Source organism: Gopherus evgoodei, chromosome 4 (assembly GCF_007399415.2).
Source record: "Gopherus evgoodei ecotype Sinaloan lineage chromosome 4, rGopEvg1_v1.p, whole genome shotgun sequence".
NCBI classification, from domain to species: Eukaryota; Metazoa; Chordata; order Testudines; family Testudinidae; genus Gopherus; species Gopherus evgoodei.
In genome coordinates this window covers 87,670,771-87,689,906 of record NC_044325.1, presented here as the reverse complement: position 1 = coordinate 87,689,906, position 19,136 = coordinate 87,670,771, and positions in this window count along the sequence as shown.

Genomic DNA, 19,136 nt, shown 5'->3' with positions numbered 1-19,136 from the left:
TCTTTTTATTTGCTGCCTACTTTTTAGCCTTTGAGGTTCAAACTTTCAAGCTTTTCTCTGCAACCAAGAAATCTAAACACACTATTTTAAATGAAAGTAGAGCTTTTGATGTAATCACATGACTCCAGAGCTTTAAGACAAATTACAGATATCATGAGACTTACAATAAAATGGCAAGAGTTGTCAACACTGATTATTATTTGGTTACATTTGGGATTTCTTCCACCATGCAGAATGAAAATAGTTTCACTTTTGTTTCTAGTCAGTTTCGTTTTCCAGCAGCCATGCTCTTACGCAATGTTGCACTGTTTGCACTCCAAACATTGCAAGGGAATGTTTAAATAATGACTGAAAAAAATCCTGTTTTCAGTGGATTTCTTTAAATGTTATGTTAACCTTTCTATTGATTATTGCATCTGTCGGTTTTCAATATAAAAATTAATGTTTTTACAATTTTTTCCCCCAATTTTCAATCTAAATCATTCTGTCTCTATAAGGTGTTCCTATTGCATTTTTACCCAATGTACACTTTAATCTGGATAAACTGCTGGCACACTAACAGATAAAATGAGAACCTGCCCAAACACTGTCCATGAACTTGAACCAGATCAGGTCTGAACAACTGTCAACTTAAACCTAACGTCCAAAATTGAACTCCTCATGTTTTCTCTAAGCATCCTCCCCTCATGTCCCATTCTTTGTCACTGTTGAAAACATTATCATCTTCCCTGTCCATTAAACCCATGATGTCTTCAACTTTCCCCTCTCTCTTGAACACCCAGGCAGTCTCCAAATTTTGTATGATCTAACCTTTTCTTTCTTGTGCCTATGGCCAAAACGCTCATTCAGTCCCTCATCATCCCCCTTTTTGACTGTTGCTGCCTTATCCTCTCTAGCCTCCCTGACACCCATATCTCTGTCCTCCAGTCCATACACAACCCAGATGATCTAATAATCTAATGCCATCACCCCTTGTTTGAATCTTTTCACAGGCTCCCCTTTTCCATTACATCATGGTCAAGCTTCTTCTCACCTTCAAGATCTTTAACTGCTCTTCCCTCCTCACTGTTGGACTCTTACTGTCACATCTGCCTCCTCCATTCCACCAAAAATATTGTGCTTGGTATCCCATCTGGCCACCATGACCTCTTCACTTTCTTCCACACCACCCCTCATGCTTGGAATGCCCTACTTGGAGACATTTTAAAGCCCATATCCTGCCCAGTGGTCATGTTGCCTCGCTGAATTTCTGTGGGACACTGGGCAAATCACCTCACCTCTCTATGCCTCCATGTATCCTTATTCAGATAGCAATAGGGCCAGATTGTCAGCTCAATTTAGCTCTATTGCAGTTATTCTGATTTATACCAGCTGAGGCTGTGTCCTTAAATTTGTGTGCAGTTTATTTTCATTAATACATATGTATCACTTTATAACAAACATTATTATGTTGGGATATTGCATGATTCCCTTATGTAGCACAGCCATTTGCACCTAATGCTTTCATGAAATGCACAAAGTTATCTTCTTTGTATAAGCAAATCCTATTTGTGTGCACAAATTCTCTTATTTATGTGAGTATAAGTCACTATCATTGGTATTTATAAATATGCAGTAACCTTCATAGGATGAATTGTTGTGGCTAGTATTGGTCAAAATTGTCATTTATTTTTACTGGAAATTTTTAAAGAAGGATTTTGTCGAAATAACATTACAGAAAAAAATAGGTGAGAGAGAAGGAATTATGTTTCCTCAGTTCCGTTTTTGGTAAAAATAATCTTTTGATAAAAAATGTTCATTTTTTTGAAAATGGGGCCAAAAAACCAAAAGTTTTATCAAAACCCAAACACTTGGAAAATATTTCTTTTTTGTTGACAAAATGGAAAATTTGACCCACTATGAAAATTTGCTTTTTTGTCAAAAAGCAAACTTTTGGTAAAAAAAAAAAACATTTTTGCAAAAAGAGAGAGAGAGACATTCTAGTTATGGATCCTTCTCCCTTCATTATAATTCTACAGAAAACATTTCACTTTGGTGGTTCCAAACAGCTACCAGAAATCTCTGCTGACTAATACTTCCTGGCTGTAGTTCTTGCTGACTTGAAAAGGGAGACACTGCTTTTGGTTCAAGCCTCTACTGATGTCATATGAAGGTTGTAAAGAAGGTTCTGTAGGTCCGTCTACAAGATTTTTACCTCTTGCATATGCTGGTGGAGGAGAGGAAAGTGGGTTAAAACAACAGTTAATGCATACATTTAGCTTCCTCCATTAGTTACAATATTCTAGCTGATGATATCATTCATGCAGGGCTTTGCTGTAGTCCTGAAAGGAAAATGACTAATGTTTCCTATTTTAACCACAGAGTGTTCTGATCATCCATTCTCTCAGTAGGCAATGTGTACCCCTGATTGCTACTGACAGGCTTCCAGGGAAAAGAGGCATTCTGTATCCACAGTGCCCCAGTCAGATGCTATATTCATGTGGTAAAGGCGTGTAGTCTAAGGGTGAGATCATGTGAGTAGGAATCAAGACTCCTCGATTCTGTTCCCTCATCTGATCCTTATGTGTGATTTTGGACAAGTCGCTTAACTTCTCTGTGCCTAAGAGTACCCATCTGCAAAATGAAGATTACAATTAATACCCACATCCCAGGGGTGTTGTGGAGTTTGATTCAATCATTTTAGGTGCCTTGAGCTCCTCAGATGAAAGGTTTCACAAAAAAACAGCTATATACTAACACAAAGAGGGTCTGTGGCAGAAGTCTTTTGTGCTTGTCTAGACTTGTTAGCCCTTAGAAGTCTCAGACCAACATTCCGAAAGATGGGGACTGAGGAAGCTCTTCCAAGAGAAAATTCTCCCTTATCCGAAAAGAAGTTTCATCTCCCTTTCCACTATAGCTCTCTCTCTTCTTTCAAATACCATTCCACCTGTCTGCCCTCCTTCCAGTCCATATATACTCTTGCCTACCTTACTTTAGCCATCAGCCCTGTTCTCCCGACACTCCTCATGAGGCTCTGTGTAATTCCTGCTCTTAGTGTACTGCATTATGTAATACTTGCATCTATGCTGCATGCAGATCCTTTCCTCCCCTGGCCTCCAGTGCTCTTGCAGTCTAACTCCCACAATTGCTTCCCAATTTAAGGGAGAGGATGGAATCTGGCAAGAGGCTTCAGAATACATGAGGATTCAGGAGATGGGTAAGAGGGGTAGGTGAGCTGAGTCAGGACTGTTTCTCCCAGTCAGCAGTCTCCCCCTGCCTGCCAGAGTGTCCTCCAGTGGACCCTACCAAATGTGCAAGCATTAGCCAATTTCTAAGAGATAATGTAGGATATTTTTAGTGTGAAAAGAAGTCATCCTGCACACTCTGAGAAACTCATGGAGCCAGATTTTCAAAAGAGCTCAGCTCTTACTTAGGCACTTAAATAAGGGCCAGGTTTTCAAAAGTGTACAGAACCCAGCATCCCCCATTGTGACATCTATTTGCCTAATTATCTTTTGAAAATTCCTGCTATAATGCCCAAAGGCCAACTACCTAAGAAAAAAAAATAAAGAACCTGTTTAAAATTTGTGTCACATCCAGTGATCTATTCAGATCCTATATGCATCATAAAATCCTCAGAAAGAGCCACTGATGCTTCACGAAACATATCTTATTTAGAAATACTTCTTCACTTATATCATTTATTGTTATTTATATTTATCTGGTCTCTATTATTAGAGAAATTTGCATGTACACAAGATCTCTGCATCTTAAGAGGTCATCTGTGATGGCTGTTTATTTGTTATTTACCACCGCAGTGTCTTAAACTCGCCATCTTCAATCTTATTCTTCAGTTGATATTTGAGAGCTTTTGCCTGCTCACTGAACTTCATTTTCTCTTAATTGGCACTAACCTCTGGTGTTAGATCCTCTGTTTTGGTGAGTTTGCTTTCAGTGCAGTAACTAAAGGAGGACAAATATGTCATTCAAGCCACCTTTCCGCTCCCTCAGTCTTGGGACCAGTTGTGGGGTTGGCTTAGCTGATGGCATGACTAAGTGGGCTTCTCTAAGTCAAACCCCCTAGTGACAATTCTAGTAGCTGTAGATCACCAGAGCACATGGCACCCACCCCTGCAAGGAGTGATGGCACAGAGCTGGCTATGTTAGTTTTACACCACTTAGGGATTCCCTTATGCCAGGGAAACCCCCACCCCACTAGGGCAATCTCCAAGCCCTTTGCACCACTAAAAGATCACAAAGGGGATGAAACTAGGGCTCAGAATGTGACACACCATCTGCAGCCTAGATGCATCTCTCCATCAGATTTATATTTCCTGAAACAAAGGGGCTGCTACAAAGTGACTGTGCTACTCTTTGAAATGCTGCTGGCAAGTTGTCTCGCATGTGGGAAAGTAACAAGAGTGTTGGGAGCTTTGGGGTACCACTGAAATATTTAAATATTATATATGGTGACGCCCATAATTCAACATGTTCTGTGGTGAAACACAACAGAAATGATTGCAGGATAAATGTTATTCCATATTCTGAGCCAGACTCTCGAGGTTTGTTTTATTTATATCACATGTGGCTGGGAGAAATAATTCTATGAAGCCTCATGCAGTATATTTTCTTTTTGCCGTGCCAACATACCCTAATGAAATCAATGATGGAAGACTTTCTCAGTTACTAAAGATTTGCTTTTAACCACTCAGCACTCCAAAATCAGTAACAATCATCAATCTGCAGATACAACCTGCTGGCAACAGATGGTGTGAATAGCAAGCCAGAAGTGGCCATTTTTGATATTCAATAGATTAAGAAACCTCAGTTCTATAATCTGATCTAACATCTTGTGACCGAGGATCTAAGGTATTGATTGGCAACATCGATATTATTAAAGGTTATGTTACAGAATGAGGACTTGAACCTGTAGTTTCTTCCACAGGGATGGATTCTGTGAGCCTCCAGAATGGGGTAAGGTTCAGCATCTTGAAGAATCAGGACCATCTAGAACATCCACAAATGTAGTTATTGACTGAGTGACTGCATTTTTGGGCTCTTATTTAGGGTCTGATCTTGCAGTTTACTGAGAAGCACAGCTCACAGCATTCAGATCAAAGGCACTTTCCATCCCTGGTCAGAGCATCTTAATGCTAGTTCCCTTTTATCTGCTGCAAGGGTTTTATATATATCTATATATCTATATCTATATCTATATCTATCTATCTATATAAAATAAACAGTCAAAAAGATTTTTCATACATCATTTACTCTGGGTAAATCTTGGGGATTAGGAATGGGGGCCAGAAAGACTCCTTAGAGAATATTATTTTGCAAAGTTTAAGGAACATAGAATTTTACTATTTCTCATTAGAGATGGACTAAAATCAAAACCAAAGCTCAAGCTCTCTCAAACTATAGAAAAGTTTGGGTCAGAATTTTAGATTTTGGGTCCCTTTCTACTTCCTGTTTCTAACCCTGCTACCTAGATTTAATTACCAGAAACTGAAAAAAAATACCTCTATCACACAGTTAGTGTACAGAGCCAATGAGATTCACAGTGTGTCAAGTAAGAAATATCCATCCAACCACATGTTTTTGCATTAGTAGCTTTCTTTGCAAAATATCTGGGAAGCATGAACTTACTAAGCAAATGCAGAGGACAAAGGGACCTATGATGCAGTGTACACCTGGAAATCTGTGGGTTTTTGGTTTTTTGGGGTGCATATAAAAACATGGATGTGCATAACAGGAGATGCAATTTTAGTGACCACATTTTTTTAAATGGCTTTTACCTGTACAGACACCAGACCGTGGAGGGTCAGGGACTCTGCACCCATAGAACCCAACTGTGATCCAGGCCTTTCAAGCTCTGCTTCTTCCGCCGCCATCAGCAATTGTTCTATTCCAGCCCACTGTGGCACCTCTGCTCCTTTACTCCCACACAAACACATACAGAAACCACTGTCCATGTTCGGGAAGTCCCCTGACATTAAAGGATATGGGAAAGCTCTTCCAGGATGAACGACAGAAGCTAAAGAGCTCAGGCCAGAGTGCAAAGGCCAGTGCATGGCAAAAGAGCATTAAAAGGACATTCATTTTTCTGAATAAGGGAAAATAAGTTCTTCCCTGTGTGTTTCTCCTTAGTCCAAACACTTGAGACCACAAAGACAGGATTTCTGGTGCTGGGAGAGAGGAAAACTATGGAAAAGTTTAGCCAGCTACATGAATGCAACGTTAGTTTATAATGCTGCCCTGTACCACTGTAATATGGAAGATGTGACAACCAGCAAGGAAGCAGTCAATGAGGAATCATTCACTTAAATGTTTCTTAACCCTCCAAAAAAAATGTCTACACCCACAAATACAGTGGGATAAATGTATAATGAGTGAGCGATTTGAGCACAGGTTAGAGAACCAGGCATCCCCCATTTCTATCCCTGGATTTGACACTGGCTGCCTTTTTAGCTTTGAGCAGCTTCCACATTGTGAACCTCAGATTCCATCCATAAAAGGGGAATGCTATTTGCTTGTGTAATTGGAGTGTGAGAGGTTTAATTAGCTAATGTTTATAAAGCACTTTGAAGATTATGATACCTGGTTTCTTAATGTTTATTTCTGGCCTTACCTCAGCTTTTAAAATAAAACACTAAACAGAAATGAGGAAAAAAGTAAAATGCCTTCCCATGCACACCCCATAGCAAGTCTTGAGCCAAAGTATGTTCCTATGTGTTCCATATTATAGTCTAATGTGCCAACTCTATACACCATTTACATGCTATCCCAAAAGTATAGGTTTGAGGGCCTGAGAATTTTTCCAGTGTATCACAATTACAGAAACACTTGCTCTCAATAACCTGAGCTGGTCACCAGTAAAAATTCACAATGTTTAAAAGCCCCCAGCATTTCCTGTTTCTAACAGAGATGAGTCTGAATCAAAACCATGCAGCCAAATGTCCCCAAACCTGAGCAGAATTTGAAATCCAAACAAGTTTCTATGACCTGGAATTTATATATGACCTTTGTCTTTATTTCAGAGCTTACCAAAATGCCATGTGGGCTGATCATCCTGGGATATACATTCTTGCAATGCTCATTGGGTTTCAATGTATGTATCTCCTTGAATGGTCAGTACCCTCATCGGAACAACATTGGAATTTTGGTGTGTTTGAAATCACAGGATCTGAATTTTGTGGCTTGAGTCCATCCCTGATGTCTGACCTTTGTGGTGTGAAGACTTTGTTGTTGTAACAGGGCTGTATTGAGCATAAGTCCTGCAAGGGCCATCAAAACCTTTTTAATGAAGCTGTTTTCATTTTGACGTGGCACAACATGGTTCACAAGGACCACTACCATCAGCATGGGCAATGAAAACTACAGAAAGTATTATTTAATATTGGGGACATATTCTCCATCACACTTCCACTGAAAGTCTCTCTTTATCTCACTCCCTTGTGAAAGGATGGCCCCACTCTAATGAAGGTATTAATTTTGGCATCAGTCACAGCTACATTAATGGTGGGAGGTCAGTGATACATCCACAGTGCTAACATATCTATATTCTTCCAGAAAATAGTTTCAGCACCTGTGTATGAAATAGTGTCTACAGCATTACCCAACACTTGCACCACAACAAAGCAATTATCTCAAAGAGGAGACCTAGTGCAGGGGCTGTAACCAGAGAGTCATCAAAGTAAACTCCAAAAAGGAAACCAAAAAGTAAAAGTAAATATTGCCTGATACCACAGTTTCTGCTACAGCTGTTCTGTTTTTGATCAATGTTTATCATGCTTGTCTTCATCATATTTTGTATCTAGAATCTATATTATTTTCGGTTGAGATCTTCAGATCTAACTAGGGGATTTACACATACAATTCCCATTGGGAGTTGTGCATTTAAATGCCTTATGTGTTTTTGAAAAATCTCAGCTTTCATGCACTGGCAGTAGCCCCTTTTGCAAAAGGTCTGCTAAAGAATAGTAGGAAAACAAGAGAGAAACCTAATAGAATCTGTTTTCCAAATGTTGACTGCAGAAAAGCTGCTCTAAGGGTTGATCCTGAGAGGTGTTATGCACCTCCTGGAAGTTCCCGAGCATTCTCATCTCTGATTGATTCCTGTCTCCTGTGCCCCTCCATGCTTAACTGCTCTTGTCTTCTATGTCCTCGCCCCGTCTCCTCCAGAGCGGAGGATGCTCAGCACCTCACACAACTGGGACCAGAATCATTTTCATCCTTTTTGTACAGCATATATAATACTTAACACTTATATTGCACTCTACATCTTGTAAGTTCTGGATAAACATTAACTAATTAAGGGTTCACAACATCGCTGCAAATATTATTATCCTTATTTTTCAGATGAGGAAAATCAGACAGAGGGCCAAATTGAGAACTGGTATAAGAGGATGTAGCTCCACTGACTTTCACTAGGTCTGAATTTGGCTGATAGAGAGGTTAAATGACTTGTCCAAAGCCATTGAGTGAATCACTGGCAGCACCAAGATTTAAATTTCAGATGTTCCTTCTCCCAGACCTTTGCCCTGGCCACAGGACTTTACTGCCTCTCTCAGAAATAATGTTTCCCATCTTTTCTCAGAGCAGAAAGCTTTCGTTTCCAAGCTAATATTTAAAAATGCAAAATCCAAAACTGAATAAGCTATTCAGACTCCCACAGGGATGATTTCCAATGCTATCAATGAAAGAAAATGAAACATCCAACAGATCCAGGTGCTGCCCCATCTTTCCCAAGCAAAATTCTGCAAACTTAAGCAGCCAGTGCCAATAAATACCTGTCACTCTGTAATGCAGTGTGGGGCCCACAGCTGGAAACAAACACATCCTCGGAGCAAGTAATTCTGATTTGAGCTTAGCAGAGATGAAAGGCAGGCAAGCCAATCAGTGATGACTTCTGAGCACCAAAGGAGGAAGTCAGTCAGCCATAAGCAATTTTTTGCTGTTTAGATGTTACTAATGAAACACTATAAAAGTGGAAACAAAGGCTGGAGAATTGGAAATCATGTTTTGCGTTTTGGCTGTTTTATTGTGTTTCTGGTTAGTATGAGACATTTTAAAACTTTGCTTTTATATAAAGAGAAAGGTTTTCTTTTTTAAAATACTATAAACTCAATCCTACAAGGTACTGAGTGACTCCTGGGACATTTGGATCAACTTAACTCTAGTTTCAAATCACCGGGAGTTGAGAATGCTCAACATTTTGCAGGATTGAGCTCAATATCTCACCCAAAATTTTTAGGTAGATTAAATGGAATAATGGTACAATAATTTAGCTGCTTTTATTGATTCGGTGCCTAATCCTGGAAGGTGTATGGAGCATTTTCAGAACCTACTGACTTCAAAAGGAGCCAAGGGTGCTTAGCTCTTCTCAGGAAACTCTCAATACCTCCCAGGACTACTAGTCTGGGACCATGTATAATTCCATGGGCAAGTTAATGATAGAAAGGTAAGGGAGATCTCATTTGATTCAGAAAAATCTATTGAATCATAATTTCAATGGTGTCACCTTCTGTGTGTCATGCACCCCCCAGCTCCCACCATCAGGTTCTCCAGATGGTGGAAATTTTGATAATATAATTTCATTGGAAATTCATTGAGTTGGGTGTCATTTGAAAGCCTTTTCTCCTGCAACCACAATGGTACCAAACACAACAAACCTAGAGATACACATTGAAGAAAATGTTTTAAAAACAACTTATTTTAATTACCCTGTTGCAAAGCAGCCTTCCCAAACTTAAACTATGGCCCTCAAATGACAGTGCTGTGTGATCAGTTAAGGCTCAGAACTGGATTAATTCTTTTAATGTTATGAGTTACTATAAATCAAAGGAGTGCTTCCGGGAGGTTTGCCATCATCGGCAAAACAAGAAGCAGTTCAGTAGTATTGATTCTCAGTTGTGTTTATTATGCCAAAAGAGTTGAAATGAGGCACAGGGTTACAACATCAGCATCCAGCCAAAAATTACTAGAATCCATCCGCAAATGGTATGCCCATAGTTACATAACATACATTACATGCCATAACTAACTACAATCCCAAAATAATTTATTACTAAATTCTTGTTTTTACTTTGGTCTTGATCATTTTTAGGCATCAGTGGGGAGACGAAGACTATCAGCTAGTAGTTGAATCTTTGGCGAATAACGGACCTGGTTAACGTAATGCCTCTTGGCAGCTTACACTATACAAGCACACCTCCAAATTCTACTTGCCCTTCAAAAATGCTACTTACATATCCTCTTTGAAAAACTTACTGATGTGTTTAAAAATGTGTTTGACGTAATTTCCCAAAGTGTATAGCACTTGCGAAAACAGTTCCACCCCTCCAGTATACATTCTGCTTTCCATTACATTTTGCATATGATTGATAAAAATTCTGTGCACAATATTTTAAAATTCTGCACATTTTATTTGTCAATAAAGAAATGTAAAGGCTCCAGCACAGCAATGGGGAGCACAGGCCACGGACATCACAGAGGTGGGAGATCACCCCACCACATCAATACACAGACTCATCAGTGAGGTTGCACCAGAACCACCACACAGTCAGTTTTCCACACCCTTTCAAGACGTGACTTTATTGGAAGGCTGGCTGGAAAGATCCAACTATCTTACTGAATGGCATTTGATTCAGCCTCCAAAGACTCTCTCTCCTCACTCTTAAGGTGCTCAGAATGGCAGAGACAATGACTGAAAAAGTCATAAATGCACTGTAGATGTTCATATGCCAAGTTTACCATTTGAAGTCCAGCCTTATGACACTTGCAAAGTTATACTGGTGACTGTTTTCCAAGAAGCAAACAGAGAAAAATTGCAAATGACAAGGGGTGCATTTATATTTTCTATCCAGAGGACAAATTATCAAGCAATGGAATAGCTCCAGGATGATCACACATATTCCAGACTCCCCTCGTCTATTGGGCATGGATGGATCTTGAAGGATGGACTGATCATACCAGTGAAATACCAGGTGCTCCTGAATCAGTCCTTCAGCTAAGCAAAAGCTTTTGTGCAAAGAGCAGATGCTCATCACCCTGCAAATATTTGGCCAGCATCCTGCCTTGTACGGAGATATGTGAAGTGTAGCATGGACACATGACAATGTGTCTAGTAGTTAGGGTTGCCAATTTTCTAACCGAACAACCCCTGACGCTTCTCTCAGTCCCTGCCCCACTCACTCCATCCCCCCTCCCTCCATCACTCGCTGCCCCTCCCCCCACCATTCACTCACTCATTTTCACCAGGCTGGGTCCCTTTTCGACTGGGGATGGTCCTGGTGACAGAGGTGACAGAGGTGACATTGCTAGTGACTTTGATGACTTTGATGAATACATGTATTCAGTCCTACATGTGAAGATAACTTAGAATTACCAAAAATCAATGTATTTTTCATACAAGCAATGCATCTGTGTGTTAAACTATAATTTTAAAAAAGTTGATTTTTGAAACATCTTCTTGAATATATATCCATGTAATTATTCTAGGTTTGTCATGTTTGGTACCATGATGTTGGTGGGAGAAAGGTTTTCAAATGATGCCCAAATCAACCCTTTTCTGATTAAACTATATTATAAAAATTTCCATCAACTGAAGGAACTAGAGCTGGGAGGTTGGGAGTGGGAAGGGGAATATACCCCCCTGCCATGCCTTAGCGGCTGACATCACTGAAATTATGATTCTGCAGAGTTTTATAAAGCAAATAATACCTTGCTTGCCCTCCTGTCACTAACTTACCCATGGAATGAGATTTTACTACATTATGCTCCCTTTGCCCATATCACAGAATCAGGCCGGGGCAGATACATATAGTCTGTACATAGCACATATATATATATATATATATATAAGTGTCTAATACTTCAGGGGACAGCTCCTCTGTTGTCATGTTGAGGTATGACTATTTACACCGGCTGAGGATCTGTCCTGAGGTATGTCACTTTGAGTCATGATCTTTCCCCACTGAAATAAATGAGAGTAAGCCTTTTGTTTTAGGGGAAACAGAAAAGAGGCCTTCAACTATAAGCAAGAAAATAAATCCAGTAGTGATATGAGAAGCTCAGTTATTCAATTTTCTACTTAAATTCTTATAAAAGTACAACCACACAGTTTTCAAAATTGAAATGCGTGTGTGTGTATATGGAATTTTTAAGCTCCACCTCAGATTTATTCTATTGTTAGCTTTTGTGTGATTTGATTTGTAAAAAGAGATTAATATGAAACTGGAGAAAAATTGGACAAACACGAAAGAAAGCTATGAGAAAGTCAAAAAGGGGATAACATATATAATACTCTGCCAGAAAAAGTCTCTTGATATGATTGATGTGCCCCCGTCTAGTCGCAATTAGCATTATGCTCTATAATGCGGATAGGAATCCAGACACAGTAAATCATAAATAATAAGAAATCTGTTTTTTATTTTGGATGCTTGAAGCAGTTTCTTAATTTTCTCTAACATGCTACTGCAAAAAGCCTACTGGGTTTTCATACATCTTTCTTCAGCAAGATTTGGTTGCATATTTACATGATGCAATTTACTGAAACTGAATTAGGCTGAGTGATTCTGTAATGCACCCTTAACATGAACTTTTCTAGTTGATTACAAATTAGAAAAATATCTCAAATGTTATATTCTGGCATTATTTTATTGCGTGTGCAGGGGTAGTACAGCAGTAGCTTCAATTCTAAGCACTGACTTTGGTAAGAAATTACCTCAATTGCAGAATACAAAAACAAAGATAGTGTCTAACCTGCACCCACAAAATTTGAGCATCAGCCTGTTGCACACACAAAACCCACATTTGCATGTATAACATGTCTGATTGCTCACATAAGTACTTGTTTGCGACACAAACATGAAAGAACATTGGGTTCATGGGTTAAACATGTGGGTATATTGGATATAACACAAGCACATTTTGCAAGTTCTGTTTGGCCCATAGAATAGAAATTTACGAATCCAGATAAAGGCTGGGAAAACAACATCCGAATGTGAGGGCATGTCTACACAGAGACTTTGTGCACAGCAAACTAGTGTGTTAATCTACAGCTCACTAGAGTGCAGTACACTCACTGGCTTTGTGGACCCCCCATACCATACACTAAAAGTTTCATAATCTATTTTGACATACTTCTGTTGGTTCATGGCAAGCTAATGTGCTGTAAATTCACATCTCAGTTTGATGTGCACTAAGCCTCCACATAGACAAGATAGAGGTAAAAACCTGAAGATTTTGTGCCTGATCCAGCTTGCCTTCTGCACCCGTATAAATCAATGGCTCACATCACCATCATATGAATCTCCCTGTGTAGACAAGTCCAGAATGTTCAAATGGAAATTCTGCTTGTGAAATTAGTTTCTTATTTTTGTTTCCAATAAAATATTTATCTGTTCTTGTTTACACTGGTGCTGAACTCATTGGGGGTGGAGAGGTTTAAATGAGAGCAGAACGTGGCTTTGGATGTACTATAATGTCAGTGGAATAGTATCTTGTCTATTGAGATTACAAGCCTCTCAGGGTATGTCTACACTGCAATTACATATCCGCAGCTGGGCTAGGCCAGCTGACTTAGGCACATGGGGCTCAGAATAAGGGTATGTTTAATTGTAGTGTGGACGTTTGAGCTTGGGCTGGAGCCCAGGTTCCTGGGTCGTGTGAGATGGAAGGGTCCCAGAACTCAGGCTCCAGCCGAATCGCAGTTACACTGCAGTTAAACAACCCCTTAGCCCAAGCCCTGCAAGTCAAAGTCAGGTGGCATGGGCCAGCTGTTGGGTTTTTAATTGTAGGGTAGACATTCCCTCAGAGTGACTGTCTCTGTGTGAATGTAGAGTGCCTAGCCCTAGAGCCCCAATGTGATTTCAGGCCTCTAGCCACTTCTATAATAATAATAATAGTCCATTATCACTATCATGTCAAGATACTGTGTTGTCAATGGAATAGATAGTGGTTTCTTGTTGCTACATAAATACTGAGGCAAACATTGGGAAGTTTATTTTGAAATCAAAAGATTTAATTGGTCCTGTGGCAACATTCTACTACGATTATTTCTGTCATAATGAACGACTGGCATAGATTTAAACTTTCCATTTGATGTTGTGAAATAAAGAAACTGATACACACTGTGAACTGCTGCACTTTGATTAGTTTTGTTAGATGACAAACTGATTGGATGTTAGATTCTATCACAGAGTCCCTTATGCATAAAAGTCCAGAGTTTTTTGTTTTTGAGGGTTTTGTTTTATTCTTGACAGGGTACTGGACTGGGACTCAGGAAACCTGGATTCTGTTCCCAGCTCTGCCTCTAACCTGCTATGTGACCCATCATAAGTACCCCGGTTTTCTCCATATGTAAAATGGAAATAATGATATTTACCATCCTTTGCAAAGTGCTTTGAGGGTGATGTTATTATTAATAATAATAGTAGTACTAAGAATGAGCCAATTCCTAGCTGTCAAAAAGTTTACATTTGTAACTTTTATCAGTGAAAAACGGTCAGCCATTCAACAATCTGGTTTTTTGGCACAGATTCCATTTGCTAGAATAAGGAATAGACCAACAGTATATCTTACGAAATATATGGTTGGAAACATTGCTTTTATGTTTTCCATATTTTGTTATTTTTGCCTCAAATCACAGTTCAGTTCAATGTGATCTGACATGGGTGAGGTAGTGAAGCCCCCTCCCCACTCCTCCAAAGCAGTGTTTATTATGGAAACCCACAAATTTAACCTAACTTAGAGCAGTTCTTCCAGCAGTGATATAATTACAGTAGATATTGTTGCAATAAACCAGATGTTCCTGTATTCGAATGAAAGCATTTTCCCCCCGCATTTCATTTGTTACATTGCCTCTTTTCAAGTCTCACATCAACTGTTCAGAAAACTCTTTCTTGGTTGAGTTTAGTTTACAGATTCTTGCAACATGAGCTCTGATAGTTTAAAAGAGTGTAAAACTGTCATATTTTGAGTTTTCATTGCTTTCGCTGAAAAGTAAAACAAAAATCTCTTTTCAATTTCACTATTTTTTGCCATGAGTGAAAGGCAATTTTTGTCAGTAAAGATACTTCCTGATTGACAAAAAGGATACTTTGAGATGTATATATTACCTTTTTGCTTGAATTATTGCATTGCCATCTTATTCCAAAATCTTAGATTCTATATAAAAGTTAAAATCCTGCCCATTGAAGTCAGTGGATGTTTTGCTATTGATTTCAGGGGGGACTGGACTTTACCCCAATACTTTACATTTATTTTAAGAAAATTAAGTTCTTATGAAATATAGGCAGCTTTGTAGAATGGAATCCTCTATTTTACCCACATATCCCAACATCAAATCCACCAAAATTCTTCAACCATGCTCTGAAGTGACTATATTTAGTGGAGGGTAGCTCAGTCTCCATGACTAAGCAATCTTTGGCATGTCTACTGAGGCAGTTATGGTGCTGGTTTGTGATATAGACAGTTGCCCCTTAGGAACAGGATTGATACAACCAATTTATTTCATATAGTCTAATCTACTCAATAGACTATTTAGCAGTTAATACCCTGGGAAAGGTCACGGTTATAACATTTGTTGTTAACAGGGCCAGCTCTACCATTTTTGCAACCCCAAGCAAAAAAAAAAAAAAAAAAGGCGCCTGTACTGTGCCACCCCAAGAATGGACGGAATGCTGCCCCTTAGCATGTGCCAACCCAGGCACATGCTTCCTCCGCTGGTGCCTGGAGCCAGCCCTGGTTGTTAAATATAAATTAGCATCAATGTAGACAAGAACTGTCATGTTTAAAATCCTATCAGAATGTTGACTTGAAGTAATTAGCCCAGGATCATCTAATATAATTTTAAACATAAAAATATTTAAAGACAGTTAACACAATGTTAGTTAACATTTGTTATAACACAACATCATTTTCCAGTGTATACTAGCCCTAGTGGCTAAGGCTCTTTTGTCTGCACTGAAACTGGTCATATTTGAACCAGTGACTCAGAAAAGAAAGTTATAAACTCATAGACTTTAAGGTCAGAAGGGACCATTATGATCTTCTAGTCTGACCTCCTGCACAACACAGGCCACAGAATCTCACCCACCCACTCCTGTAACAAACCCCTGACCTATGTCTGAGCTACTGAAGTCCTCAAATCATGGTTTAAAGACTTCAAGGTGCAGAGAATCCTCCAGCAAGTGACCCGTGCCCCATACTGCAGAGGAAGGCAAAAACCCCCAAGGCCTCTGCCAATCTGCCCTGGAGGAAAATTCCTTCCCAACCCCAAATATGGTGATCAGCTAAACCCTCAGCATGTGGGCAAGATTCATCAGCCAGAAACCCAGGAAAGAATTCTCTGTAGTAACTCAGATCCCAACCTATCTAATGTTCCACAACAGGTCATTGGGCATATTTACCGCTAATAGTCAAAGATCAATTAATTGCCAAAATTAGGCTATTCCATCTTACTATCCATTCCATAAACTTATCAAGCTTAGTCTTGAAGCCAGATATGTCTTTTGCCTCCACTGCTCCCCTTGAAAGGCTATTCCAGAACTTCACTCCTGTGATGGTTAGAAACCTTTGTATAATTTCAAGTCTAAACTTCTTGATGGCCAGTTTATATTCATTTGTTCTTGTGGCCACATTGGTACTGAGATTAAATAATTCCTCTCCCTCACTGTCAAGTATCAGAGGGTAGCCGTGTTAGTCTGGATCTGTAAAAGCAGCAAAGAATCCTGTGGCACCTTATAGACTAACAGACGTTTTGGAGCATGAGCTTTCGTGGGTGAATACCCACTTCCTCAGATGAATTCCTCAGTATTCACCCACGAAAGCTCATGCTCCAAAACGTCTGTTAGTCTATAAGGTGCCACAGGATTCTTTGCTGCTCTCCCTCACTGTTATTTATTCCTCTGATATATTTATAGAGAGCAATCATATCTCCTCTCAGCCTTCTTTTGGTTAGGCTAAACAAGCCAAACTCTTTGAGTCATCTTTCATAGGACAGGTTTTCCATTCCTCGGATCATCCTAGTAGCCCTTCTCTGTACCTGTTCCAGTTTGAATTTATCCTTCTTAAACATGGGAGACCAGAACTGCACACAGTATTCCAAGATGAGGTCTCACCAGTGCCTTGTATAACGGTTCCAACACCTCCTTATCTCTGCTGGAAATACCTCGCCTGATGCATCCCAAGACCGCATTAGCTTTTTTCATGGCTATATCACATTGGCGGCTCATAGTCATCCTGTGATCAACCAATACTCCAAGATCCTTCTCTTCCTCTGTTACTTCCAAGTGATGCATCCCCAGTTTATAACAAAAATTCTTGTTATTATGCATGACCTTGCACTTTTCACTATTAAATTTCATCCTATTACTCCAGTTTACAAGGTCATCCAGATCTTCCTGTAGGATATCCCAGTTGTTGCATGCACTCCTACCTCCTGAGCTTTTTGATCTGCTTTCACAGAAGTAGTATGTGAAAATTGCTAATAGGACTAATGGGTATGAAAAGTCAAGGAGAATGTTCAATGTATTGCTTTATTATATCTAACATGCCATATAATAGTACGATAAAGAAACATAAAATAAACTGAAAAGCTTGTTTACTTACTATATGTGTTCCCATAAAAATACAGAATGGCAATAACAAAATATCTTATCAAATATCTGAGCACTTTTTGGCACTCTCTTAAAACCTTTATAGCATTCACGGTTTTATGTAATATCATTTTTTCAACTTGCTAGCATTAGTCTACCAGGCTGACCTTATCTGTAGTGTAACTGTCATGAAATCAGAGGATTTACACCAGGAATTAATTTACTCCAACTAAATGGTCAGCTAAATTTATACTTTGTAAAATGTAAATGTTTCCCATCAAGGAGATTTTACATGACTTTGAAACTTCATGTAGTTTTTCACTGATGTGGTAGAGGATGTAGACGTTGTTGGCCTGATTTTATATAAATCTTTGAAAATGGTCCATGAAATATTTGAGGAAACCCAAGAGGCACCCACACATTTGGAAGGAGATTATAAGACAGCACTATTATGCAGCCACAGTCAGCTCTCCACTTGAAAAAGGAACTGTATCGATTTCACGTTTTTGCCTTCCTAATGAGAATGTGTTAGAGTTAAAATAAATAAATAAATAAATAAATAAAATTCATGTTCATGAAGCCTTGACATCCTTTCCATCACAGGGTTGGGAGGCCCCTATGTTTCCTCCTATGGCCATGTTATGCCTTTTGAATATTTCCACCACCCACACTTAGTTCTTTCTAAACTTGCCTCACCCACTCATCATTACTGCTGTGCAAAACCTCCATTATAAAACCCCAAACCAGAGACCCACCTTTATAGCTTTGTTGTAAACATTAGGTGCTGATGAGGCTGATTGAAATGCTTGCAAATTACCTTTTGAGTGATCCCCCGACCCAATTTCAGGCAAAACTGAGCCCAACTCCAAATGAATATGGATTGATTGATGGTTAGTACAGCAATTTTTTTGAAATTCATTGACAGAGTTTCATGTCTCACTTTGCTTCACTGAGTTATAAACTCTTATATTCTGGGAAATCAAAGAAAATATTTGCATAAACCTTGAAGAGAGCATAATAATAATAATAATAATAATAATAATAATTTTTCAAAATGTGCTAGGTGCTTTTCAGACAAGGCCCTTGCCCCTGCCCTGCTGAATCTAAATAAATAAATAGATAGATAGATAAATAAATAAAGGTCTGAGTTTCTCTCAATTCTTTAACATGTCCTTTCCCAAAACATAACTGTGCCATACATCTGCTGACAACATTCATTTGTTTAGCACTTTATGCTTCATCTGCCTCTTAAATTAGATCTTGACTCTTGCAAGCAATGGGGCAAAGCAAACTGTTGCCTTGAGTTTTAAATGACTGCAAGATTATGCCATTTGTCTGTATAAATGAAAACAGAGATGAGCTCAAGCCACAAAATTCAGATCCAGATATGGATTTAATATACCCCAAATTTTGGTAGTATTCAGATCTGGGGTTTTGGTTTGGCCAATTATAAAGATAGGGACTATTTGCGAAATTTGGGTCTGGATCCAAGTTTGGATTTTGAATCTCCAGAGAGTTGGATCTGAGGTTTTGGTTCAGGTCCATCTCTAAATAAAA